At 41.0% G+C, this 27,045-nt stretch overlaps 1 protein-coding gene across 3 annotated transcripts in view; it reads left to right on the top strand.

Annotated features, from left to right (window-relative positions):
• WIPF1 (WAS/WASL interacting protein family member 1) overlaps nucleotides 1–27,045 on the top strand; it is a 118,936-nt gene that overhangs the window by 32,718 nt on the left and 59,173 nt on the right. Inside the window, exon 1 of one of the 3 annotated variants that reach the window (XM_025404740.1) lies at nucleotides 11,917–12,004. The exons of the other annotated variants lie outside the window; for them this stretch is intronic. The gene's annotated coding sequence lies outside the window, so the exon portion shown is untranslated. Of the gene's footprint in view, nucleotides 1–11,916; nucleotides 12,005–27,045 lie in introns of those variants that run through there. 3 annotated transcript variants of the gene reach the window in all.

Here is a 27,045-nt window from a genome sequence, read left to right as displayed (position 1 = left end):
AATTATTCTTGATTACTATTTCCTTGGTTGACTTTCAGATAGTTCTATATTCTTTTTTGTGATGGTCAGTCAGGAGTAGCCCTGGGAAAAGACACAGGAGAGGCTCAGGAAAACAACTTTTATTGTACTTACGAGTCCTACATATAAAGGCACAGCACATCACGTAGGGCCACATGGGAAAGACACCAGAGTGGTCAGGAGACAGAAAACGGGAACAAGGGGAACATTTAGGGCAGAGCTTTTATTGGGGTTTCCTTGGGAAAGGCAAGGCAGGGCAGGATGAAAACAGTTTAAGGTTGGCTAGTTTGAATAACTTAAGCAGGCTCTAAACTATAGGGGTGACACCTAGCCCTGGGATTACCAAGGCAGAGGAATATTGTCTCCTGGGGTATATGGGCCAGATAGGGGAGAGCTGACTCTGGATTGATCAGTTTGCATATCAAAAGCATTTTCCTGACTGAGCCCTTGTTATTTCTGAGAGTTGACTAGCCCCAGAAGGAGCAATCTCTCCCCAGCCAGAAAGGTTTTAAAGTTGTCTCAAACATAATAAAACACAGGAAATGTATACGTGTGTGTACCCAATAGACAGATGAAGTAGTTAGCTGCCATTTATGAGCTCAATATGTGAAACACATGTATTTTTAAAGGCTGGAATCACCCCTAGTATGGCCTGATGATGACACTGAGAGTCTTGAAGAAGAACCTGCAGATTCATGTCTGTCATCTCAGGATACTCTGGGACACAGTCACTGTGAGGAGTGGTGGGGGAAATGGCCATCACTGTTTAAATTACTTTCTTTCTCCTTCTCCCTCAAGCATTAAAAGTTGGATTTATGTAAGTTAAATGTGCCTGTTATGCAAGCTGCACAAATGTGAAATGTAATCTCGACATTGGTTGGGAATTCCTAACCAAATTCTTTTTTAAGAATTTGGATAGCCCAAGGCAGTTTGTCATTAATGACAAGGGGGGAGGGTTTGCTTTGCTTTGTTTGTTTTTGTTTTTATAACCCTAAATCCTTGTTTTTAATCAGGCTAGATGCATTTTTTAAAAGCCAAATTCTTGCATCTAATTGTACATTCCATAGCACACTGGACTTGGTCACAACCTATTTTCCCCCTGTATATTCTTTATTGCTTTGGGAGAGTTTCATGCCTATAAAACCTAGTTACTAGAAATCTCAGCATGCTTTGATGAATATTACAGTTCATGTTGCTAATTCGTCAATAATAAAAGAAGTAGTTTATTAAAAACCATTATCAACTCACTGCAATATTCCATTAACTCCTATTCTCCCTCCACTTACGTCAGTGTTATTAATGCTCCACAGTACACCAAAGGTTAAAATGCAGTTTACACAAAATGTTCAGGAGACATATTTCAGTAAACACACTTATGTTATTAAGACACAGAGATGGCTCATCATTTCTGTATGCAGATTTGTCTTTGGAAGTTAATTGGTAGATATTATGTTACCTTGCTTATATCATTAAGAAGTATGCGATAGTAATTTAGTAAATAGCACCCTTGTTCTACTTTAGGCACCACCCAGAGCACCAACCTTATTTCTGGAAGTTGATTGAAGGCAAAGAAAATAATAGATGTTGCTATATAACATATAATGTTCCCCATTCATTAGGACTGTCACTAATTAATAAAATCTCGAGAGATGTTTCTGTTTTGTAAGTCTGCTTCCTTCACAGAATCATGTAAGTCAGCCTGTCTGTGGCCATTTCAAAATCCGAATCATAATCCAGAAAAAATGTGACTAACACATGGTTGGATTTGATATTGCTTAGCTGGATGTAACCCACCCTCTAATTGTAACCTGAATGAATCCTGAGACCCCACATGGTCCAGATTCTGCCTGGACCAGATTCTGCCTGGAGTCTCTTTCAAACAAAACATATCCCAATCCCAGAAGTATTGAAGAATAACCTATCTCTTTAGGTTTTTCTAAAAGGCATGGCTTAAGGGTTTTATGCTTTATGCTACATAAACAGTTTCTCCAAAATTCTTTGTAGCCACCTTTTCCTCTACCTACCTTCATGGCTTCTGCTGAAACCTCTCTTTATCTCTCTTATCTACATATTTTCTCATTAGCCATAAGGCTTTCCTCATTTTTTTTTTAATTATGGAGATGTAATTCACATGCTGTTTTCCTGCCTTTTTTTGTGTTTTTTTTTTTAGATGGGGTCCACTTTGGGAGGCCAAGGTGGGTGGATAATGAGGTCAGGAGTTCGAGACCAGTCTGACCAACATGGTGAAACCCCGTCTCTACTAAAAATACAAAAATTAGCCGGGCATGGTAGTGCTCGCCTGTAATCCCAGCTACTCAGGAGGCTGAAGCAGGAGAATCACTTGATACGGGAGGCCGAGGTTGCCATGAGCTGAGATCGCGCCATTGTATTCCAGCCTAGGTGACAGAGCAAGACTCAGTCTCAAAAAAAAAAAAAAAAGACAGTGTCTCACTCTGTCACCCAGGCTGGAGTGCAGTGGTGCAATCATAGCTCACTGCAGCCTCGGACTCCTGGCCTGAAGGGTCCAGCCTCAGCCTCCCAGATAGCTAGGACTACAAGTGTGTGCTACTGTGTACGGCTAATTTATTAAAGAAATGTTTTGGAGACAAGATGTTGCTATGTTGCCCAGGCCAGTCTTGAACTCCTGGTTTCAAGCAATTCTCCCGCCTCAGCTTTCCTCCTTATTTTTGATCAGACACAAATATTCTCACTCTTCCAAATTTAGGAAAGTATATGCTTTACCAAATTTAGGAAAGTATGTACTCCAGGCTCAAAGTACCCTTAATGGATTTCCAATCCTGCTTTCTGACTACACTGTACCTCTCTGGGATAATCTGCAGCTTTGTTCCATTTGATTCCTGAATATCCTTTATTTCTTGCATGCAAAACACCCTCAGAAATAAAGTTCATGGCTCGGTGTGGTGGCTCACGCCTGTAGTTTCAGCACTTTGGGAGGCCGAGGTGGGCAGACTGCTTGAGCCCAGGAGTTCAAGACGCGCCTGGGCAACATGACAAAACCCCATCTCTACTAAAAATACAAAAAATTAGCTGGCTACCGTGGTGGGTGCCTGTGGTCCCAGCTACTCAGGAGGCTGAGGTGGGAGGATTGCTTGAGCCTGGGAGATGGAGGTTGCAATGAGCCGAGATAGCACCATTGCACTCCAGCCTGGGCGACAGAATGAGACTCCATCTCAAAAAAAAAAAAGAAAGAAAAAAGTTATTTGCTTGACTCTGGTTGTCTTTCTTGTGAGAAATTCCAATATAGATTTCCGGAGAATAAAATTTTCTACCTACAATAGTAACAGTACCCACTGTTTATGCACTGCAGTGGCTAAACTCTTTGCAGCATCACTTTTAATACTCACATTGAATACACATTGAATAATACTAAAGTTATCTCCATGTTATAGATGAGAAAACTGTGACCTAGAAGAATCACATCACAACGGTATCAACAATGTACCAGTGTATAGTCTACCAGCAAGAGAACTTTCTTTCAACTTCAACTTCCTTTAGCTGTTCCAAGGGTCAGAAACAGTGTTTGCTGGCTTTTTGCATGATTGTTAATGAGGAGAGGCTTCGCATGACATAATACTCCAAAAATCCCCCAGGGTCATTTTAGAAACAATTGCCCTGGGGTCTGGCTAGACCATTTGACGTACATTGTAAAGCACAGACCATGCCTTGCCACAATTACCTGCTGCACAACTCACATGTGGTGTGCATGGGTTTAAATTTTTCTCAGAGATAGAACAACAAGAAGGCAGTTATGGTATGTACTGGAAATGACACTTGACTTATAGTCAGAAACGGGTTCAAATTCCAATTATATCACTTGTTTACTTACTTGAGCAAATCTCTTCGATTCTTGGAACCTTAATCTCCCCATTTGTAATATAATAATGATTACATATAATAGTTAACTCAAAGGGTTTTTTAGGCTAAATTGATTTCTTTAAACATGTACTGTTAAACAGAAACACTCTTTTAAGGTATTTTACCACATTTTCTCGTGGTCCAAACCAAGATTTCATTTCAGTAAATCGAGTGATTGACAGGTCTTACTTGCTATACCTTTATCTCTGTTCCTTCCCCTCTCTACTCTAGGCTTCTCTATGAAAAATCAAATAAGGAATTTTAATGTTAACTTTCATTCAAACACATACACATATAAAAAACCACACAAACAATACTTGTATTTTATGGCCAGAATTTCCCTATTTCCCTCGTGCCCTTCCAGTGATATCAAAGCTTTAAAAATTGAAAACTACTTCATTTTTTAAAAGAGGAGAAAAAAAGATTGTGAATTCTCATTTATTACTGTGCCTTCTGAATTAGACATTAGGAAACTCAGAATTCTAGCCATTCTGAGGCTAGCAACTCAGGTCTAGCAACATTATTTTCTCAATTGAGTTCCTCAACTCTTTAGCAATTATGTTTACATTTTTTGTGACATCACCTAATCTAGAACAGATTCCTTAGTTATGATGGCTTTTAGTGACCGGAAATGAGGTGGTAGGAAACCCACCCTGACAGGCTGTCTTCTACAGATACCTCTGTAGATCCACAGATTGCCTGCATGTCTCAGAGTCCAAAATTTCCTGAAACAGTCCCCAGGATGTTTTTGGTTACGTCACAGCCAGTGGGTTCCTTGCTGCCTCTACCCCACACTTACCCACATTATTTGTGAAAGCTGTAGCTAGTCCTCCATATAGGGAGGGGGTGGGGAGTGTATATGGATACCTGACAGCGTACCCTTTTAGAAAGATTTCTGATGCCTGTGTAATATTAAACGCCCTTATATAATTATTGTTATTAACATGAACCTACCACTACATTTCTCCAAACAACAGAATGACTTTACCTATTAATAGAGTCCAACGGTGTAGTTCTCTGATGTTTATGAAGAAGGATCACATGTATTTGATCTCTTGAAAAAAGTATTAAATAGGATTTCTAAACCATTACATATTAAAACACATACACAACTGGGGTGGAGGGTACTATACTAATTAAGAGCATGATCAGTCAGAAAAAGTCAAGAAAAGAGGGGAAAGACCGGAAGAAAATAATATAACCAAACACATGATAAAATTGGAGGAATAAGGTAAACAAAAATAAATGTGACTAGGTTAAATTCTAATAAAAATCAGTAACTCTCAGATTGTTTAAAAAGATAATCTAGCTATATACCGTCTTTAGGAGCCATATGTATAGCAAAATAACACAGAAAGGATGAAAAGAGGGGATAGATTAGTGAATGCTAACAAAACAAAAATCAGGACAGTAATGTTAATATTTATAAATGTAGGATAGAATGTAAAAAAAAAATACTAAATGAGACATAGAATAAGAAATACAAATCCAACAAGAGGATTTAACATTAATGAACCTTTATGCACTGAGTACCCTAGCACTGAAAAATCTGTTAAAAATACAAATAAAAATACAGGCCAGGCATGGTGGCTCACGCCTGTAATCCCAGCATTTTGGGAGGCCAAGGTGGGTGGATCACTTGAGGTCAGAAGTTCGAGACCAGCATAGCCAACATGCAAAACCCGACTCTACTAAAAATACAAAAATTAGCCAGGCTTGGTGTTGAGTGCCTGTAATTCCAGCTACTTGGGAGGCTGAGGCTCAAGAATCGCCTGAACCCAGGAGGCGGAAGTTGCAGTGAGCTGAGATTGCACCACTGCATTCCACCTTAGGTAATGGAGTGAGACTCTGTGTCACACACACAAAATACATATAAATAAAATAAAATAAAATAAAAAAGTTTAAAATACAAATGAAGTTTTTCATCATGATAGTGGGAGACTAACAAAATGTTTTCAGTATTTCATCAAGTAGACAAAATAAATAGGAACAGAATGTTTGAATAGCATCATTATCATTATTGACCTAACCCAACAACTAGGACATCCACACAATTTTTTTAAAAGACCATGGACCATTTACAAAAATTGATTAAATACTCAACTACAAAGAAGATGTTCAGTTAACAAAAAATAGACGTGTATTGGCCACATATAATAGTATAGTAGCCTTGAAAATTAACACAAGATGGTTACTGCTCCCACCTCCATCTAATCACTTAGAAATTAAGATATGATCCTTCTAAATAATCCTTGGGTCAAGAAAACCAATACTAAAACTATGGACTATTTAAAAATTAACAATGAGAATATAATGCATCAAAATGTGTGGAATAGGACTAAAAATACACTTAATTAAAGCTAAGGCTTTTATTTAAAAGGACTGGAAAAAATAAGATTGTGACTTAAGAAGCTAGTAAAATAAAATAAAGCAAAACAAAGTGAGAAGAAGGAAATAATAAACGTGGAGGAGGTGCCAGGTGCAGTGGCTCACACCTATAATCCCAGTGCTTTGGGAGGCTGAGGTAGGAGGATTATTTGAGGGCAGGAGTTCAAGGTTTCCACAAGCTGTGATCATGTTTCTGCACTCTAGCCTGGGTGACAGAGGGAGACCCAGTCTCAACAACAAAAAGGCCGGGCACGGTGGCTCACGCCTGTAATCCCAGTACTTTGGGAGGCCGAGATGGGCAGATCACGAGGTCGGGAGATCGAGACCATCCTGGCTAACACAGTGAAACCCCGTCTCTACTAAAAATACAAAAAATTAGCCGGGCGTGGTGGTGGGTGCCTGTAGTCCCAGCTAGGGAGACTGAGGCAGGAGAATGGCGTGAACCCAGAAGACGGAGCTTGCAGTGAGCCAAGATGGCACCACTGCACTCCAGCCTGGACGACAGAGCAAGACTCCATCTCAAAAAAATAAAAAGTGAAGGAGGGAAATAATGAAGATAAAGCAGAAGAAAATTAGAGTTGACAGTAAAGCAAGAATGCAGGGTCCCCAGGAGAGCTGCTGCAGTGAGAATGGAAAGCTGAGATAACAGGGTATTAGACACTATCCTTGCCCTCCTTGCATCTTAGGTTTGGTTGAGGTGAAAGGCATGTGCAGAAAATAGAGAATAGGACTGTATTCAATAAAGTGGTCATTTATGAGTATAGCAGTTAGTATTCTATCTATAGCATGGTAAATCTCTCTATAGCAAAGAGTAGCAGTTAGGCTCTGAGTCTCTGCACAGATAGAACTGAACCTGTATGTTGGCTTCAGACTTATCAAGAGACCCCGGAGAGGTTAGTTAACCACATAAAGCTTGATTACTCTGTCTGTAAAGGGGAGATCACAATACCTACCTCACAAGATTATAATGAGAGTTAAATGAAAATATGTATATAAAGCACTTAGCTCAATGTCAAAGCATGGGATACAGGCTTGGTAAATGGTTGCTGAAAAAAGTCAGTGCAGCATTTCTTCCAGTCCTTTCTGGGTACTGGTGAGATGATTAAGGCACTATCAGTTTTTGGTACACTTTATACAGGAGTGGGACAGTAAATAGTATTTAGAGTAGCCAAGTTCTGCCTACCTGGATGAAAAGATTGGGCATTTTGTCTGTGACCATTTGTAAGATACGCCAGTGGGAAATGGTTGAATTAGTCTCTGTCCTTTAAAAGAAAAAAAAAATCTATAAAACATCATGCTCCCAAAATAACAGTGGTTCATTAGCTGGAGAGAAAATCCTGGCCACAGCGAGGGGACTCCTGGCCAGTCCTACCACTGTGCACTTACTTGTCTGTCTCAGTAGGAAAACAGAAGCAAGGAGAGCTTTGGATCTGCCTGCTGACCAGTCAGCACATTTGCTCCTCATCAGCCATACTGAAACTCCATCTCGCAACCCCTCAGCATCAATATTAGGTTGCTCAGGCATGATAATGGACTCATGAGATCTTGGAAAAGTAATAGAGTAAACACAAAAGGAGTCAGTAAACCCAGAAAAGAATTGAACACCTTCCTTCTTCCTTCTGCACATGGATATCCAATGTTCCCAGCACCATTTATTGAAGAGAGTGTCTCTTACCCAGTATGTGTTCTTGGCACTTTTGTTGAATGGCAGTTGAGTGTAAGTGCATGAATTTATTTCTGGGCTCTATTCTGTTCCATTGGTCTATGTGTCTGTTTTTATTCTAGTACATGCAGTTGGATATGTCCAACAAATAAAACGTGGTATATATATACAATAGAATACTATGCAGGCATAAAAATGAATAAAGTCCTGTCATTTGTGACAACATGGATGAACCTGGAAGACATCATATTAAGTGAAATAAGCCAGACACAGAAAGACAAATACCACATGCTCTCACCCATATATGGAATCTTAAAAAAAAAAAAAAAAAAAAAGGTTGATATCACAGAAGCAGAGAATAGAACAGATGGTTACCAGAGACTGGGGAGGGAGGGGAAGATGGGGTCAACAGGTACAAAGTTACAATTAGATAGGAGGAGTGAATTCTGGTGCACTCTTGCACAGTAGGGAGACTATGGTTAATGGTAAAATATTGTATTTTATAAAATAGCTAGGAGAGAGGTGTTTGAATATTCTCATCATAAATAAATGATAAATGCATGAGTTAATGGATATGCTAACTACCCTGATTGGATCATTATACAATATACATATGTATCAAAATATCATATTATACTCCATAAATATATACAGTTACAATGTCAATTTTAAAAATGAAATTAAATAGACTCCCCCATTTTAATTTATATCAATATCTGTATTTTATCTATATTTAGGACTTGATGAGAATTTGTAGCTTAAGGTAAAGTTAGAATGTGTTTGTAGTAGAATGTACCTTGGAATTTTTTAATGTCTGCACATGCTATACATCAAACTACTTTAGTCAAAATATTTGTTCAGTGGGAAAAAAATCAGTGAAAATAAATTATATATCTTAGTCCAAACAAAAAGTAATTGACTGATCTATTTCCTCCATTCTCAGAACACCATCAACTATAAGGTGTAACATCAATTAATAACAGGTAAGGAGGAAAAAAAGACATGACATTAAATGCACACTTCGATTCCAGGAATGTTAAAATATGTGGGGAAAAAAACAGTACCAGCACAGCCATGTATCTTGGGATTAAGCCAGTGCAGAATTCCACTCACTTGGTATTATGGTGTTTTGCAGCTGGTAGAGGCCAGGTAGGACTAATTTTATGAAAGTAATTAAACAAAATTTTTTATTAGTACACATGAGCAGAACTAATTAAAATTGAAGACATGTTTTCTCAGGCCCATCAGTTTATTTTTGTATTCTTTTGTCAAAACAAAACAAGAAAAGAAACCAAAATCATGAACAGTTAGGGAGGTACTCTACACGGTGAGCCTGGAGCATCTTGTAGTGCTGGAAAGTGAGGAAGTACTTAAAAACAAAACAGAAAAAAATATTGATAGGAGTATGTCAAAGGAGCACAGAAACCAATGGTAAGAGCTCCCAGTGGCCAAAGCTGGAACAGTTTGAGCAACAGAATAAAGTACTGTTGAATTAAATGCAAAGCATAAAATAAATACCTGTGCAGCCATACTGGTATAAATAAATGATTGAATACATTAATAAATGTGTATAAGAGACAAATCTTCCATGCAGAAGGATCCCAAATAATTTATATAGACACTCTACCCCGAAGGACTTTCTTCCAAAGAGTATGATATGGAAAGGTGGGGAGAAGCAGCGAGCAACTTTACAGTGGAGAAACCCGACATGCACTGCCTCAGCCACGTGATCAAGGCCAACACCAGCAGTATTAAATCATGTGGATAGTACATATACCTGATGCGATGTGACTAAAATGACACTTTACCTCCTCCAAATAACCCATAGCCCCAGTCTTATCAAGAGAAAAAACAAATCCCAATTGTGGCACATTCTACAGAATACCAGAGCAGTATTTCTCAAAACTGTGACGGTTGTCAAAAACAAGGAAAGCCTGAAAAGTGGAGCGTAAGAAGACACGATGACTAAATGTAATGTGGAGTCCTGGATGGGATCCTGGAACAGATAAAGGACAGTAGGTAAGAACTAAGGCTATCTGAATAAACCGTGGACTTTAGTTAATAATTATGTATCACTATTGGTTTATTAATTGGTACTGAGGTATCATACTAAATTTAAGAAGTTAATAATATGGGAGACTGGGCGTAGGATATATGGGAACTCTGTACTGTCTTCTCAGTTTTTCTGTAAATCTGTAACTGTTCTGAAATATAAAGTGTATTAAAATTTTTAAATGCCTAACCAGAAAAAAAAAAAAAAAAAAAACATGGACAGAAAGCCAGGTTAGGGATTTTAATGGAAAATTATAAAGCATTTTATTAAGGCCTTTAAAAATTCCACACAGAACACGGCTTAAGCAGAACATATGCGGCTGCTTAGTTGAAAAATGGAACTGGCAGCTTAACCCAGAATGTGAGACTTCTAAATACATTCAAATTGAGTCATCATCATTTTTCATCTATGTAGTATTTTGTTTTTCCAAAGTTCTTGCAATTTCTGACTCCAAGATGGCAAAATTTTACCGTTATTCCTGTTTTAAAGCTAATGCCATGTCTATAGCTCGGACAGCCATTTTGACTCAATTGTCTAATCTAAATGTCAATTCAATCAGAAAACCAGCCATCAGCTGTCAAAATGGTAAAAACAGATATGTGTGTTTTCAAAGCCAGAAGTGCAATCATGTGGTGAGACTTCAGGGTTTTACTGTTGTCCACAGTTCTGAGTCCCAGGACTGGTTTCCTTACGCAGTATTCTCCCATGGAAAACTTCATCAGGGAATTATAGGGTAATATTTTCAAGACTTGGGGTATGTCTACAGTTACCTTTCTAAAAAACAAAGAAGATCCCTTTAAAAACATTTTTTAAAAAACAATCATGCCAAGGTAGCCAAATAGAAACAACTTTGGGGTTTTTGCAGTCAAGTCTTACAAATTGTGGAATATTCCCCTTGGTCCAGGAGATCATTTGACTGCCACACACAACTTCCTATATCCACAAATTCCAGTATGTTTGGACCCTCCTGATGGCTAGGGGAATCACAAAAAGAAACAGAAGGCACCAGTGAGCAGAACAAGAAAGCTAGATATGGTGCCCTTGGGCTTGTTGCTTAGTCCCTGCCCCAGCTCTCCTCCAGCCTCTCCAGCTGTACAGGGCAGAGAGGGTCACAGCTGGCACTCTCCTGGTGCTCTTGGCGGGCCAACATCAGAGCCCCCATGGCCAGGACTCACACACTGCCAGGAACCCAGCTCCATTCCGGAGGAAGATGATACCCAGCTCTTTCAAGGGAAACCAAAAGGCTGGTGTATTTTGGAGGTCAGCAAGAGGGAAATGTCTCCCAGTTATTTAGCCCTGGAAGGCTGAGAATACATTGGTTTTGTTTTCTGAACCAACAGTTGGGGCACACTGTCTGACAGCATGACCACATGTGAACTTGAGAGAGTCCCAGGAAATTCAGGGTGTGTAGCCATGGTTGATGCAGGATCCAGAAATATGAACCAAGGCCTGAGTGTGCTCCCTTGATGGTGGTGCCCTCCAGAGAGGAGTGTGGGGACATCCTGGGTGCAGCACCATCAAGGGCCCTTCCTCAGCTGCCCTGAGGGTGGCATTCCCACGGGCTGACCTAATGACAGCAGAGCACCCAAGCCCCAGGCTCCTCTGTGAGCGCTCTGCCCCTTCTCAGCTGCTCAACTCCAGCCTCAAGAGCCCTTGAGCCCTGGGGCTCAAGACTATCTCTCCCTTCCCCCTTCACTTTCCTCTGGAGTCAGGAGTGCCTGGAGTCCAGGCATGACTTCCCCCTGGCTTATCTCCTCTTTACCTGTGTCCTGGGAACACTCAAAACAAGCTGGGGGAGACAATCATTTCCGCAGACACAGGGTTACCCCCATGTGAAGCAAGCAGCAAATTGATCTTATCACATGCCTCTGACCAGTTAGGGAGGCGAGTCAAAGAAGGTGCAGTGAGGAAGTATAATGTCACATGCAACATTTACAGGAAACTGGCTAGAAGACAGAAGGGGAACTTGAGAACTTGGTTGTTTTCAGCAGATTAAAACAACACAGGTTAGTGCTTTTTCCCCCCTGGAAAACTTTTTATAGCCACTCTAAAATACCTAATTCTCTTTCCTTGAACTGTCTTTAATGATTTCTCTAATGTGAAGAACTTGCTTTTTGGCTTTGAATGTAAGAGCCAGCGCACAGCTGTTAACTGCACATTGTTAGAGGAACAAACATTGAGCCATTATGGTGAAAATGAAATTCTCAGAATCTCTTGCTTCCGTGTTTTAGAACTCTGCTTCTGAAAGAACAAAACTTCAGATGTTCTTTAAATAACTTATTTCGTGGAATTCAGCTAGGCTTCTTGTCATTTTTACCTGTTAGTGTAAATGTGCAATGGGACAGATCAGCCTGTGTTTGCAGACATGTGGGGCATTCAAAGGGTGTTAGAAAATACAGAAATATTGTGCATAAAAATGTGCTTGCAAGGTTATATGCAAAAGTTTGTTGTTTTGTGGAATTTTCATCTCATAAAACTCATCTTTTGGCTTGTATTTAATGTTAATATAATATCTCATGTCATTATAAATTCTTAAGTTTCCTTTTTTATTTTTTCTACTGTCCTCCTTCCCCCTTTTCTTTCCTTCCTTCTTTTACTAACACAAAACAGGAGTAGAGAAGCAGCAGTAGGGACAGCTTAAACATGAGATGAGGAAATCCTTTGCCCGGCACCAGAGTTTAAGAAGCAGGCACAGCCCAGAGCAAAAGCTAAGCAGGCCCTGAAGAGGCCGTGAGGTGTGACGGTTGCGAGAGCTTTATGTCTTCAGCCTTGTGCTTCCTAGAGAAGAGTCTGCAAAAGAGCCAGAAAGATGGCTAGTGGGTTGGGAAGCAGCAGTCCAGAAACAGAAAGGGCCCAAGATTATTCCTCCTGAGGCCAGTGAGGGATAGTTTCATTACGCAGTGGCCTGCTGCTTTCAGACCTGTATGTGGAAAAAGAAAACGTCTCAAATCCGAGTTAAGAGAAGGAGGTTCCTACATTATTGGACTGCTGTGCAGCTCTAGGACGGGTTAGCCAGAGAGGCTGCGGAGCTCTTTCTGGGTGTTTTTGGGAAACATACTAGACGGCTTCTTTGACTGTGTTAATGTGTTAACTGAGACAGGGAGGATAAGGAGGAGAGGACAGCAAGATCAGGAACTTCCTGTTTCATGTCTTCATTCCAGCCCAAAGTGTTGTAAAATGTATCTGTATGATAAACAACGAAGGAGTGAGGGGCTCCTGGACTCACTTGTTTATATTCCAGTAATGCCAAATAACTAGAACAGCGATGAAAGAGAAAAATCATGGTTGATTCTGTCTTCCAATTGCCACATTTTTTTCATATTTTACTACCAAGTTGTGCAAGAAAATGGAGAGGAAGCTGACAGAGAATAAGGGAAGATTCTAAGCTAGACATATCAGCCCTAGTGTTTTCAGAAACCCTGCGCTAGCTCTGACAGAGCCAGCCCACATTGTCGACAGGTGTGGGGGGATGGAGGGAAGATTAGATTTATCGCTGGTTGGAGCACTTTGCACAAATGCTTGTAAGAGACATGCACATGGGAACTGCAGTAGGAAGGCCTCTTGTACCTGGTACTGCCCTTGAGCACCAGGAAGAGGCTTACAACTTCGCAGTGGCTGGACATTCCTTAAAGGAACTCTTCTTTCAGTTTTGTTTTGCTTTGTTAGTTGGCTGTACAGCCTTGCTGTTCCAGAAGTCTTATGTTCTGAAAATCTGCTGCTCATAGTGGAAAGGGACTTTTTATCTTTTTATTTTGTTAGAATACTTTCCAGATGGGCCTGATGACTTTTTTTTTTTTTTTTTTTTTGAGACAGAGTTTTGCTCTTGTCGCCTAGGCTGGAGTGCAATGGCACCATCTCACCTCACTGCAACCCCTGCCTCCCCAGTTCAAGCGATTCTCCTGCCTCAGCCTCCCAAGCAGCTGGGATTACAGGCATGCGTCACCACACGTGGCTAGTATTGTATTTTTAGTAGAGATGGAGTTTCACCGTGTTGGTCAGGCTGGTCTCAAACTCCTGACCTCAGGTGATCCGCCCGCCTCATCCTCCCAAAGTGCTGGGATTATAGGCGTGAGCCACTGCACCCAGCTGCCTGATGTCATTTTTGTAAATGCATCCTTCCAAAAGCTGTTTGTATTTCTTCTGTGGGTCCTTATTCTTTCCTATTTCTCAGCCCCTTCCCCATCTTTCCACTTTCTCTGCACTGTGTTCCTTTGTGTTTGAGATGCAAAAAATGGTTTATAAAGTGCCATCATTATATAAAACCTCTGATCCCCAGGTTCTGAAAGAATGAGTGGAGACCCAGAATGGCAGAAGGTAACAGATCCTGTTGGGTGGTAGAGAGCACCTGGAGTATTAATCTTTTGTGTAATTTTTAGATAGGAATGACTGCCAAGTTGAATACTGAGTTGAGTTTAAACGTCAAAGTGGAAAGAGGTGAAGTCACCTTTAATCTGGAGAAAAAATCGTGAATTTTGTAGGGAGGAACAGTATGGACACATTCCTTAACTCTCTAAGTAGAAGATGAATGAGGCTGACTTCACAAATCTCTCTTTTTCCTCAACATAGGCAGGCCTCTCCTCCCTGAATCCCAGATAATACCAGAGTGGCACTGCGGGTCGACATCCACAGACAGATGTCTGGGTGACCCTGGTTTCAGAGGAATAAATGGTGATATATACCAAACATTCATGCTAGTGGGGAAAAGAAAGTTAAACTCTGATAAGTACAACTTTTACAACTGAACTCATCCTTGGTATCGTTTTGAGTTGGCATGAACAAATCTGGAGGCTCAGCTCTCTGGATTTCTCTGAAAGAACTTCCCGGGCATTTGTAAGGTATTATTGTTATCACCATCATATTGGGAAATACTAAGAACTATAGGTTTTTTTTGGGGGGGGGGTTAATTGTGATAAAGGACACATAACAAAATTTACCATCTTAACCATTAAGTGTACAGTTCAATAGCGTTAAGTATATTCATATTGTGCAACCAATCTCCAGAACGCTTTATTTTGCAAAACTGAAACTTACACCCATTAAACAATAATTCCCCATTCCCTTTCCCCCAGCTCTTGGTAGCCACCATTCTACTTTCTGTGTTTTTATGAATTTGACTTCTCTAGGTACCTCATATAAGTAGAATTATACAGTATTTGTCTTTCTGTTTCTGCTTTATTTCACTTAGCGTAATGTCCTTAAGGTCTATCCATGTTGTTAGCACGTATCAAACATTCCTTCCTTTTTAAGGCCAAACATATTTGTATGTATATATCAAATTTTTGTATCCCTTCATTCATCAGTGGACAGTTAGACTGCTTGTCCTTTTTCGCTGTTGTGACTAGTGCTGCTGTGAAGATGGGTTTGCACATATCTCTTTGAGGTCCTGCATTCAGTTCCATTGGTATGTCCCCAGAAGTGGAATTGCTGGATCATAGGTAATTCTATGTTTGGCTTCTGAGAATTATCCAGCAATTGTGTCTTCTTATACCACTCTCCCTCCCAAAACACAAACTTGGAGATACCTCATATTACAAGATCATCATCCTTTTTCTTCAAGAATGCCTCAAACAAAATGTTCATGTCTTGCTTCTGAGCAGTAAGGATGCAGAGGGGACTTGGGCTGTTGTCCCAGGAAAAGGAGCAAGACCAGTGGGGCCATTCTGGAGAGGTGGCCATGGTAGGTGTTTGGATTACAGATTCTATGCAAGGAAGTGGTAAGAAAGATGTGATAGACAGCCTGACACAGTGTTGTGTGGTGATTCTTTTGCTGGAGATGTTGTCTCCTAACTAAAATATCATGAATACTAATGTATACTCTGTAACGTTACCAGGGAAGGGATTGCCTATATGCCTGATTGATTTTTTACTCTCCCATTTCAATTTCCCTCTATTTCTTCATCAGTCAGAAGGTTGGTGCTGTTTAAATTTTTTAAAAAAAGCTCTAAGTGTCCCCTTCTCCCAAAAAAAGGAACTAGAAAATGACAAGAAGAGTTGCATTTGTTTATGCAAGTGCATAGAAAGCTTTTCCTGGAAAAGAATAAACTGGGAAAAGATGAGTCATTAAAGTAGAACCCTGTCATAGTGCAACAAACTGAATTTAAGAGGCATCTGTTCCCAGCTTATACAACATCCAGTACCAGTTCCACAGCAAGTATTCACATACCACTCAGATTGTTATTTCTCAATGCTAATGAGAAGCTACTGCTTTGAGACTGTCTAACTAGCTAGATACTTACCAGACTTTGTTTTGATATTTTCTGGTATGAATTAGGCTTCCTTTCTAGTTGTGTTCATGCCCAGATTTTAATATGACATAGTTTAAGTTAACTCATTGTATTGTTTTGTAACCTAGTGTGGCTTTAAAACAGTCGTTTATTATGTAGGATATATGTTTGCACATACAAATATACATGTGTGTATGTGTGTGTGTATAATGGGAGGAATTCTCTAGGGCATATGTTTCCTAAATTAGCAGTCACTAAGTGATATCTTGGAGCCTACAATTATTTGGAATACTGCTATCTTCAGACTAGGAGGTTAAGCATGTATTAAACATAGAGATTCATTTGGGGGGGTTTGCTAGTAAACTGTAATTCTTTCAGTAAGTCACTGCTTTATTGAATGGTGATGATTTGGAGTATCTTCTTTGATTTCCAGGCCAACAATGGAAAGATTTGGTTTTCCTTGAAGCCTTTAGAGACCTGTAGAATGAACTTAACTTCTGAAAACTGGGTGTGGGGCCAATAGAGGGGCTGCTCAATACCTCACCAGCCTGCTATGCGGAAGGCTGGATGGAGGGGCTGCTAAAGGAAGAGAACTGCAGTTCCAAGTCCGTCTCCTCCCTGCAGTGTGGCTTCTTAGGCAAGTTCCAGTTTAGAAGTCATCTAACTAAGTGAACATTCTTGAACTGCCACCAGGCCTCCCCTAAAATTCTTTTTTCTAAGCGAACAATATATGCTTTCAGTCTTTTTCTTCTTCCCTCTGCTTTTCCTCTTCTCTCCACTCCCCACTTTAACCTCTACCATTTCATGCCCATCACCTTCTGAAAGCTCAGGGCAGAATTTACCTACATGGACAGCATGCTTCCTTCCCTGGCCCTGGCTCTGAGCTTTTTATTCCTCTTCCCCAGAGCATTTAGTAGCGTTCCCTGCAAAACAGAGGAAAGTCAAGGCTGATAAGCATAGTTATCAGAATAAAACTGTTTTAAGAGGTTTTATGTAAGAAAAATAATTTGGAAAATAACAATGTTTTTTATAAGATCCTGATGAATCAGGAAGGATAGTTTACTTTTTTTTGATAGAGACTCACTATGTTGCCCAACTCCAGTTGGAGTGCAGTTGCTATTCACAGATACAATCATGGCACACTACAGTCTTGAACCCCTGGGCTCAAGCGATTCTCCTGCCTCAGCCTCTCTCTGTTTTAAAGACTTCTTTTGAGGGTCCATAAGGAGGTAGCTGTAAGGGAAGGGGAACTAAAAAGGCCAGAGGATAATTTCCTCTAAAAGGCAAAAATGTTAGATTATTCAAAAACTATTTTTTTCCTCTACTTCAGTGCCAGGAACATCTGGCCTCAGGAAAAGTTTAGGAAAGATGCTGTTGTCATCATTTAAAACTTAAAGAGGTAGGTAAAAAATAATCTTGGAGTTTTTCGAACTAGAAGGGGCCTTAGAGAGTTATATCCTTTTATTTTTAGATTTGGAAACTAAGGCCCAGAGAGGTTAGGTGATTTGTCTGTGGTCACCGTAGCTCGTTAATGATGGTAGAGGGTGTGGAACAAGGCCCCTGGCTACACACTGGTGACATAAGGGGGAAATGTTGAAGGGCCCCAAGGACTTTGGAATCTGAAAGTAGGTGCCCCTCTGGGATCTACAGAGGCCCGATCTTTGCCTAATGGGGGTGGAGTAACAGATTGAAGATTTGAGGAACTTCCAGAACTCCAGCAAAGTGAACTCTATGTAATTCCTGGAAGACAGCACAGCCATATGGCTGGAATTTTGTGGGTAGAAAGCTAATCCATCCTACCTGGAGAAAGGTTGTGGGCAATGAACTGGTCCTCATGGAGCAGAAAGGAAAATTTCCAATGGTTACCCAGTATTGGCTAGGAAAAGAGGTCCTGAATCTTGTGGACATGAATGTGGATTGGTAAGTATGGATGAAGATCTGTTGTGAAGTATCTATTGGGATGCATTATCAGGGCTCACCATGACATGGATTAAGCAGTCCTCAGAAGGGTTAACCATCCTTAGCACTGATTCTATCACCCCTGAACCACATTCTGAATGCTAAGTCAACTGCCTGGGTACCATTATCTCAGAAAGGTATATTCTGGACAATGGACATGGTCACTGGAAAGAAATGCCATTTTTTGTAGATTCTGGGGTGTCCAGCAGCCTCTTGTGAATTTTTACTCAGCCATTCTGAGTCTGATGCCTCTGGCTCCCAGATAAAAGGGAGATTTGGGGACCTCTATGATAGCGCTCTGTGCTTGATGTAGTGTTCTGTAGTGTTCTACCCGTCCCCAAGAATGCCAATCGTAGGGGTCTTTTCAGGGTAAACAGCGGCCTCTCCTAAGTGTCAGGCCTACTTCGTTGTTGTTCCTCTTCAAAATGCCACAAACAGTATTAAAATTAAAAAATGAGATATAATACATGGGTCCTGCTATTAGAAATCACAAGGTGGCCAGATGTGGTGTCTCATGTGTGTAATCCCAGGACGCCTTGAGGATTGCTTGAGCCAGGAGTTTGAGACCAGCCTGGACAACATAGGAAGACCCCATCTCTACAAAAGATTAAAAATTAGCCAGGTTTGGTGGCATTCACCTGTGGTTCCAGCTGCTCAGGAGGCTGAGGCAGGGGGATCACTTGAGCCCAGCAGGTCAAGGTCAAGGCTGCAGTGAGCCATGATCACACCACGCACTCCAGACTGGGTAACAGAGCAAGACCCTGTCTCAAAAAAAAAAAAAAAAAAAGAAAAGAAAGAAAGAGAAATAAAGAGAGGGAGGAAAGGAGGGAGGGAAAGAGGGAGGGAGGGAAAAAGAGAAAGAAAGGAAGGAAGAAAAGAGGAAAAAAAGGAAGGAAGGAAGGAGAAAAAAGAAAGAAAATCATAAGGCCTTTCTTTGGACACTGGATGTTTTCAGAGTTTTTTCTCTGTTTTTCTTGTTTGGCATTTTCCCTTAATTCAGATCTATTTATTAAGTATCTTCCATGTGGATCTTATATTCAAGTTAAGGGATGTGGACAAAAAACAATAAACCTAAAAAATATTAGGTGATGTGTATTAGGAATTTAGAAGGGATACATGCTGTGGAGAAAGTCTAGTGGAGTAAGGAGGAGCAGAGCACAGTGGTGGAGGATAGGTGTAGGTGAGCTGGTAAGGGCAGCTGTCATAGAGAAAATGGTGAGAGAATTCACCATGCAGACACTGGGGAAAGCCTGAGGACGCAGAAGCAGAACATGCCTGGCGTATTCAAGGAGTAACAAGGAGCCAGTAATTTAGAGGTGAGATCCTGGAGGGCCATGTTGGTCATGGTAGGACTCTGGCTTTCCCCCCAGAGTCTGGGAGGGAGGGGAGGACTTTGATCCAAAAAGAGACAATGATCTGACTTTAAATTTAACAGCTCCCTCTGGCCACTGTAGTGAGAGTAGACTGTGGGAGCACAAGAGTGGAAGAGAGGGACCAGTTAGGAGGCTATTGCAATAATCCAGTGAGACATGCTGGTGCCATGGACAAGGGTTAGCAGTAAAGATGGTGAGGAGTAATTAGAGTCTGGCTATTTTCAAGGTAGAACCAGCAAGACTGGCAGTTGGATTGAAAAATAGCAGAAGAGAGGAGTTAAGGAAGATAGGAAATGCAGGAAGTGGCCTAAGTGCAGTAAGAATAGAAATGCCATCAGACTGAGATGGGGAGGGCTGTGAGTACAGCATTTTGGTGTGGAGGGGAGATACTAGGACTTTTGTTTGGGATGTAGTGAGTTTGAAATGTCTGTGAGACAGACAGCCACGTGGAGATGTCAAGTGGGCAGTTGGATATACGTGTCTGAATATAGGAGTTAGAATCCTAGAAAAAAGTCATCTTTCTTAATGGTCTTGGTTTATATCACTCCTGAATTCATCTGTAGCCTCTAAAACTTCCATTAAAAACTTGGAATGTGGGCCGGGCGCGGTGGCTCAAGCCTGTAATCCCAGCACTTTGGGAGGCCGAGACGGGCGGATCACAAGGTCAGGAGATCGAGACCATCCTGGCTAACACGGCGAAACCCCGTCTCTACTAAAAAAAACACAAAAAATTAGCCGGGCGAGGTGGCGGCGCCTGTGGTCCCAGCTACTCGGGAGGCTGAGGCAGGAGAATAGCAGGAACCCGGGAGGCGGAGCTTGCAGTGAGCTGAGATCTGGCCACTGCACTCCAGCCTGGGCGGCAGAGCGAGACTCCGTCTCAAAAAAAAAAAAAAAAAAAAAAAACTTGGAATGTGACTCTGCATAGTGATACGTTCGGTGGTTGATTTCTGGGACTGAAATCAGAGAGAGAATGTTCGTTTGGGTAAACAGAAGTGGAAGAATCAGGATTCTTGTTTCAAACTTTGTTTCTTATTGCTTAAAACCTAGTGATTCCATAATTCTTATTTTAAGAAAAGAAGACCTTTTTTTAAACAAAATGGGCAAAAGCAATACCTTAACAAATCAAGCTTTCTTCTGCTTTTATGTCAAGGTAGTTGAGAGTATTGTGAGATGGTTATAATTTTTATGTTTATGTAAATGTCATCTTAAATGTAATTGAAATTGCTTTTTGTCATTGAAACAGACATTATATAGTTTTACAAATTTTAATGAATTAATCTATGCCGTCTTCCTGTGGAAAAGCAGATACTGCTGGCCCTCCATATTCACAAGCTCTGCATCTGTGGGTTCAGCCAACTATGGATCGAAATATGCAACTTCGTATTATCTTCATTCAGGAGGGAGAACCCTGAGTTCTTATGGGTTGGATCTAAGCATGCAAGACTATTGAGTTGCATTTGACTCTGAAGTCACTTTTTTGTCTTCACTTTTTAGTCAGCTTGTGAAAGCAAAAAGCGTCTTATTTTTAAACCTGTGTTAGTACCCTGGAATAACACTGGCATTTCCTAGCCCAAACTGAGACTAAAAGTTTTGAATTAATCTTTCCCTCAACTTATAAGAAAACAGTTATCAAATTTGTCTTTAAATTATCTCATTAGACCCTCCACCAGCCTATAAAGCAGGCACTCCCATGAGCCCCACTGACAAAGGTGGAAATTGCCTCAGACAGGTGAAGTGAAGTGGTGATGCATTCCGCAGAGCGGGAATTCAGACCCAGATCTGTGTGCGTCCGGAGCCCCCCTAGCCTGCTTTCCAGAAGCATGGAGCAAACTAAAACAAACCTGGGCATTACAGTGAAATAATGCAGACCAAGAGGTCATGCAGAATGATCTCCTTTGTGATAAGCCCTTGAGGTCTCATTCAGAAAGCTCAGGAAGTTGCTAAACCAATCCTTGAAGTGGGAGGATTCATGAACCAAGTCTTTTCTTCGGCCTGTATCCTGTACAGTGGTGAGGCTACTCGGGTGGTGTGACGCCTGTGGACTGAGAACATGCCCTCCATCAAACCCACAAGGAAACTTCCACTCAACCCTCAGTTGCACAGAAGTCCATTGGTGCCAGCCGGCAGCAGCTGTCCCTGGCTGCTCCCAGAAGGCGCCTGGTAACTGGGAGACTGCCAACCAGCCGCCCCGAGGAGACCTGAGTGAGGGGTTCTGCAAGCCTTGGAAGTAGTCCAGGACCTTAAGGCTCTGGCCTGAGCTCAGGGCTCAGAAAAATGGGCAGGGCTCTGTCCCCATAGTGCCAGTTGTCAGAACACTGTAGGGCAATGGGGTCAGCTTCCACACCAGTAGCCTTCCATGGGGGCCCTTGGGAGGAGCAGCCCCAACCCCCCTCCACAGTGAATATTCAATCTTATGTACACTGGTGCAGATATCCTGGTTATTAAAATAATGAGATGCCTAAAAACCAGTTGGCGAATTGTCATCACCCTCAGCCCCCTGAGCACACCCCCAGAACCCCTACGACTTCTCCCACAATTCAACAACTAAAGGATGAATGCCAGCACAGTGCAGGGTGCCCCTGGACCCTGCTCCAGCATCTTATATTGTCCTAATCGGTTAGTGCCTGTGCCTCATTGGTTGTTAAATATTTTGAATATCACCCCATTTCCACTCAAGTAAGGTGAAACACGGAAAGCATTTCTGTGAACAGGTGATGACAAATTTAGATGGGGGTCTACGAGGGGAAAATTGAAACCTATAATTGTGTCCCTAGTTCACTGGTTCTCTGATAGGGGCATGTGGATAGCATCCCAGGCTGTTTTTCACTAGTGAGAAGAAAAATACCTGCAGTGGTTATGACTGGAAAGGTAATAAGCAGAGGTCAGCCCAGCCCCTAGAAACACAATTTTGATTAATGTTTTCAGAGGGCCCCAAGTTTAAGAAGATTTGAATTTTGCAGGAAGACTTCTTCTGCACTCACTTTCCGCTCTAGTCCAACCTGTTGTTAGAAATGTGGTTATTACATCTAACCATGACTTGTTTGCTCCCATAGTTCAGTTGGTGACCACCTGCCCAGAGGAGATGAAAGGTTCATTATTAGTCAAGCTCCACTAATCCTGATTTATTAGTGCCAAACACTTGCCTTTTGCAGCTGTGAGGGAAGTTTTCAAAGTTGGTCTATTTCAGAGCTGCACTAGCAGTACCACATTTTTTGTTTGTTCGTTTTGTTTTGTTTTTAAGAATCTTTCACAAACACAGTAAATGCCCACAGATGGTAGATTCCAGGGGTATGTGAGGAAACCCTGTGCCCATCCACAAAGCACCAGGCTGATTTTTAGATGGCACAAGATAGACTGCATCCTTTAACACTGGGGTTTTTTCACCTGAAGTCTATGAACTAGATGGGAAAAATAGTACCTCTTTTTCACTAACCTCTAGCTAAAATTTTGCATTTCTTTGATTATGAATGTAGCCAGCAAACTGCAGTAGCATTAACAGCACTGTGACACCATCACCAATAGAGCTCATAGATATTTTATTTCATTTTGTGGCAGGCAGCTTGTAAGATGGTCCCCAATGATCCCCACCTTCTTAAATTCATGCCTTGGCATAAGTCCCTCCTCCTGAATATATAATCACTTTTGGTGGATGAAATGTGGCAGAGAGGATGGGATGTCACTTCTGAATTTGGTTATAAAAAGACGGTGGCTTCTTTCTTGGGAGTTTTCTTTCACTCTATTCCTCACTCTCAGGGAAGCCAGCAACCATGTTAAGAGCTGCCTTATAGAGAGATGCATGTGCAGAGAACTGAGGAAACCTGTAACTAACAGTCAGTGAGGAAATGAATCCTGCCAACATGTGAGTGAACTTGGAAGCAGGTTCTCCCCCAAAACTTTCAGATGGGAACACAGCCCCTGCTGACACCTTGAGTGCAGTCTTGTGATAGACCTTGAATCAGAGGTACCCAGCCAAGCTGTGCCCAAATCTCTGACCCACAGAAACTGTGATAAAGTAAATGTTTATTGGTTTCAGCTACTTAGTTCTGGGGTAATTTGTTACACAACAGTAGACTAATACACACTACAATTTCAGATATCTTTAAATATTGTTTATATGTATTACCATTTGAAAATATAGTAATTATTAGACTAGCCACTAGATCTTGTTATTTAATACACTAAGAAGCACTTAGGTAATATATAACACATTTGTTTTAAACAATTTTGGTACTATGCATCCCCATCATTGAAATTTACCAGTTCTTATTTCTCAAAGTCTTTGGGCTTTAAGATAATTCATAATTGGAAATCATTCTGTTAACAACAAGAGATAGAACACCTCTTAGGAGGGCGCTGTGTTAGGTGTTGCAGTTGCCTCTGCCTTGTGATGTTTATAGTTAAAAGCTCAAATCCCAGACTTGCTAGCTGTGTAACCTCTGGAAAATCAAAACAAAGACCATATACCCACAAAAGTTAAAAACAAAAATAAAAATTGTTAAGAATTTCCTTATAGTTAATACAGGTTGCCATATAAAAGGTCTGACCTTGGGCAGACACAAGTGGTAATCAGCCAGAATAAATGCCTGAAAGACAACCGGTGGGTAGCAGCGACCACCAGCCCGCACATAGGAGAGTGGGGATTCGGTGAGTTAGGTTGGGCGCACCCCACTGAGCACTGTCGGCATGGAGAGGGGATCCTATAGTGTTACTTTCCTTTCCTTTCCTTTCGCCAAGGACAGTGTTTTCAAAGTTTGATAATCATACCACAGGTGGTTTGTGAGATGATTTTAGGAGACATGGATAAATGTTCTTTATTTAAATATTTATTTGTTTTAATGTGTATCAGAAAAAATGTACAGCAACATATGAAATTCATGATTTCATGGATATAGTTACTTAGGATGACACTAAATATGTCTCTAGATTTTTTTAGGTTAGTTGAGTTAAATAAAAATATTAAACAAATCATATACTTTTGGTGGTATGCAGGCATGACAAAATTATGAAGTTAGTTTGCAAATATTTGAAGTTTAAGAACAGCACCTCAGGAAATTTATCAGGAGACCAGCTATATATCCACATTGAGAGATAACAAATTCATGGCTGTAAATTCAGTCAAGTTGTTGTCGGGGTATTTAATAACCTAAAGGGCAATGTTTAGAGGAAATGATTTTCTATGCTTCATGTCTCCCAAACTTCAAACAGCGTGTAACACTGCCGCTTTGCACTCCTTCCCAGAGCATGAGGAAGGAGGGTGGGGTGGGCAGTGATCTGGAGGGCCCAGCAGGCTTCTCCATTGTTCTCTCATCAGTAAAATTAAATTCCATTTACTTTAATTCCACAAATTTCAAGGGCTAAAGAAGTTCGTGTTGGTGCCTAATCACCCTTGTAAGTTACTGTGTAGTCCTGCACAGTCCAAAGCAGGGGCCATTTGAAATGTGGCTAGTCCAAATTGAGATGGCCTGGGTCATGAGTGGAAAATTCACACTGGATTTTAAACAATTAGTATGAAAGGACAATATAAACTATCTCATTAGTAATTTTTATATTAATGTTGTAATTATATTGTAAATACATTAGGTTAAATAAAATATATTCTTAAAATTAATCTCACCTGTTTTCCACATCACTTTTTTAATGTGGCTATTAGAGAATTGCAAAATATGCATGGGGCTTGCATTGTATTTTTAGTGGACAGGGCTGCTATACCTATATACAGACAAGAGGAAGTACCCAAGTGTGTGGGTGATGCAGGTGGGAGGGAGGGGGAGATTGGGAGGAGAGTTGTAACTGTATACTAATTATTCAGATCTATGACTCTGCTTATACCTCCCCTGATCTCCAGAGTTGTATTTTCATTCACTTTCTGGATATTTCATTCACTTTCTACTGGATCTCAAGCTCAATGTGTACAAATCCCTTTCATCCAAAACCTGGCCTTCCTCCTTCCTTGCCTATCTCATTAATGACACCCACACATCTAATTAGTCTCTATGTCTTATTATTTCTTTCTAATATATATTAATCAAACTCATCTCCTCTTTCATATTTCTTCTGCCTCTCTCTGATTTAAGCCTGCAACCTGGTTGTCTGTACCAACATAGATAAAGCTCTTGCCTTCAGAGTCTCCAGTCCTTCCCCGTACTGCCATTAGAATGAGCTTGGTAATGCACCACTTTGACCATGACATCGCTACTTAAACAGCTTACATGAGTCCTAACACCTCTAGGCGAAGTCCAAACTCCTGAACACTGTCTGACCCCAGACCACCTTTCCAGCCTCATCTCCCACCAGCACTCATTTTCCCAGGCCACTGTGTTTAGCCACGTGTGACAGCAGCCTTCTACAGTGGGCCCTGCCCCTCCATTCTGGGGCTGCTCTTCTTCCCCTGCTTAGAGGCTGCTTTCAAGCATGGGCACAGCTCACGTGCCCCCTCCTCTGTGAAGCCTTCCGTGTTCATTGCTCTGGCACCCCTATGTCATCGTGTGCACCCCGTTACTGCCCAGTCACACTCACTGTGATAATTTGCTTACGTATCCCCAAAATGAATCCCTCATTTCTTACCTTGGTACTCTTCCCCCTTTTACTCCAGCATCTAGCACAGGGTCTGGCCATAATACAGACCTAGTAAATGTTGGCTGGATGAGAGGATAATGGGTACGTGCTGAATATTTTAATGATCCCAGGAAAAAATTTATTTGTAGATTTTAGCAGGGATCTTGAGAATAAAGTAGTAACTAGGTGTGAATGTTTACTTTTGCCTGTAAAATAACTTTTTCTAACTTGGTACTATGAAGATAAAATAGAGTTTAGAACAACTGTAGTTTCTTTTTTAAATATATTCTTGTGCAGTGTTTTTCCTTATACTTTCACCCTGGTAACAATGGCTTGTTGCTTCCATTAGGCTAATGAAGGAATCTGTTCTAAAGACATGAATCACAGGGCAAGACACCTAGATTCTAGTTGCAAGTCAAATATATTACCCAGGTCACTGAACTTCTCTGAGCTTTGGTTACCTTATATAATATTCACTGAGGCTGTTTACTCAGTGATCTCTGATTTCTATTTCTGAAATTCTAAAGCATTTTAAGGCTTCAGTGGTCTTAACATTGGAGACTGTAGGTCATAGGCTTGTTTTGCTCTTAATAAATATGCAAATTGCCCTTTGAAATTTTACTAAGGAGCATAGAGTTTAAATGTATGCATTATTCTGACCCATTCAAGAAACCAAATTAAGATAAAGATTTTCTAAACCTGCAGCATTCAGTGTTGTCAAGGGTATGGTGAATGGAGCTTTCTTTTTTTTTTTTTTTCCCTTGAGACAGAGTCTTGCCCCATGGCCCAGGCTGAAGTGCAGTGGCACAGTCATGGCTTCCTACAGCCTCGACCTCATGGGCTCAAGTAGTCCTCCTGCCTCAGCTTCCCAAGTAACTGGGACTACAGGTGGACACCACTACACCTGGCTAATTATTTAATTTATTGTAGAGACAG

The sequence above is a fragment of the Theropithecus gelada genome, chromosome 12 (assembly GCF_003255815.1).
Source record: "Theropithecus gelada isolate Dixy chromosome 12, Tgel_1.0, whole genome shotgun sequence".
NCBI lineage: Eukaryota > Metazoa > Chordata > Mammalia > Primates > Cercopithecidae > Theropithecus > Theropithecus gelada.
Note: the sequence above shows the minus strand (reverse complement) of the source record. Positions and strands in the feature narration are given on the sequence as shown.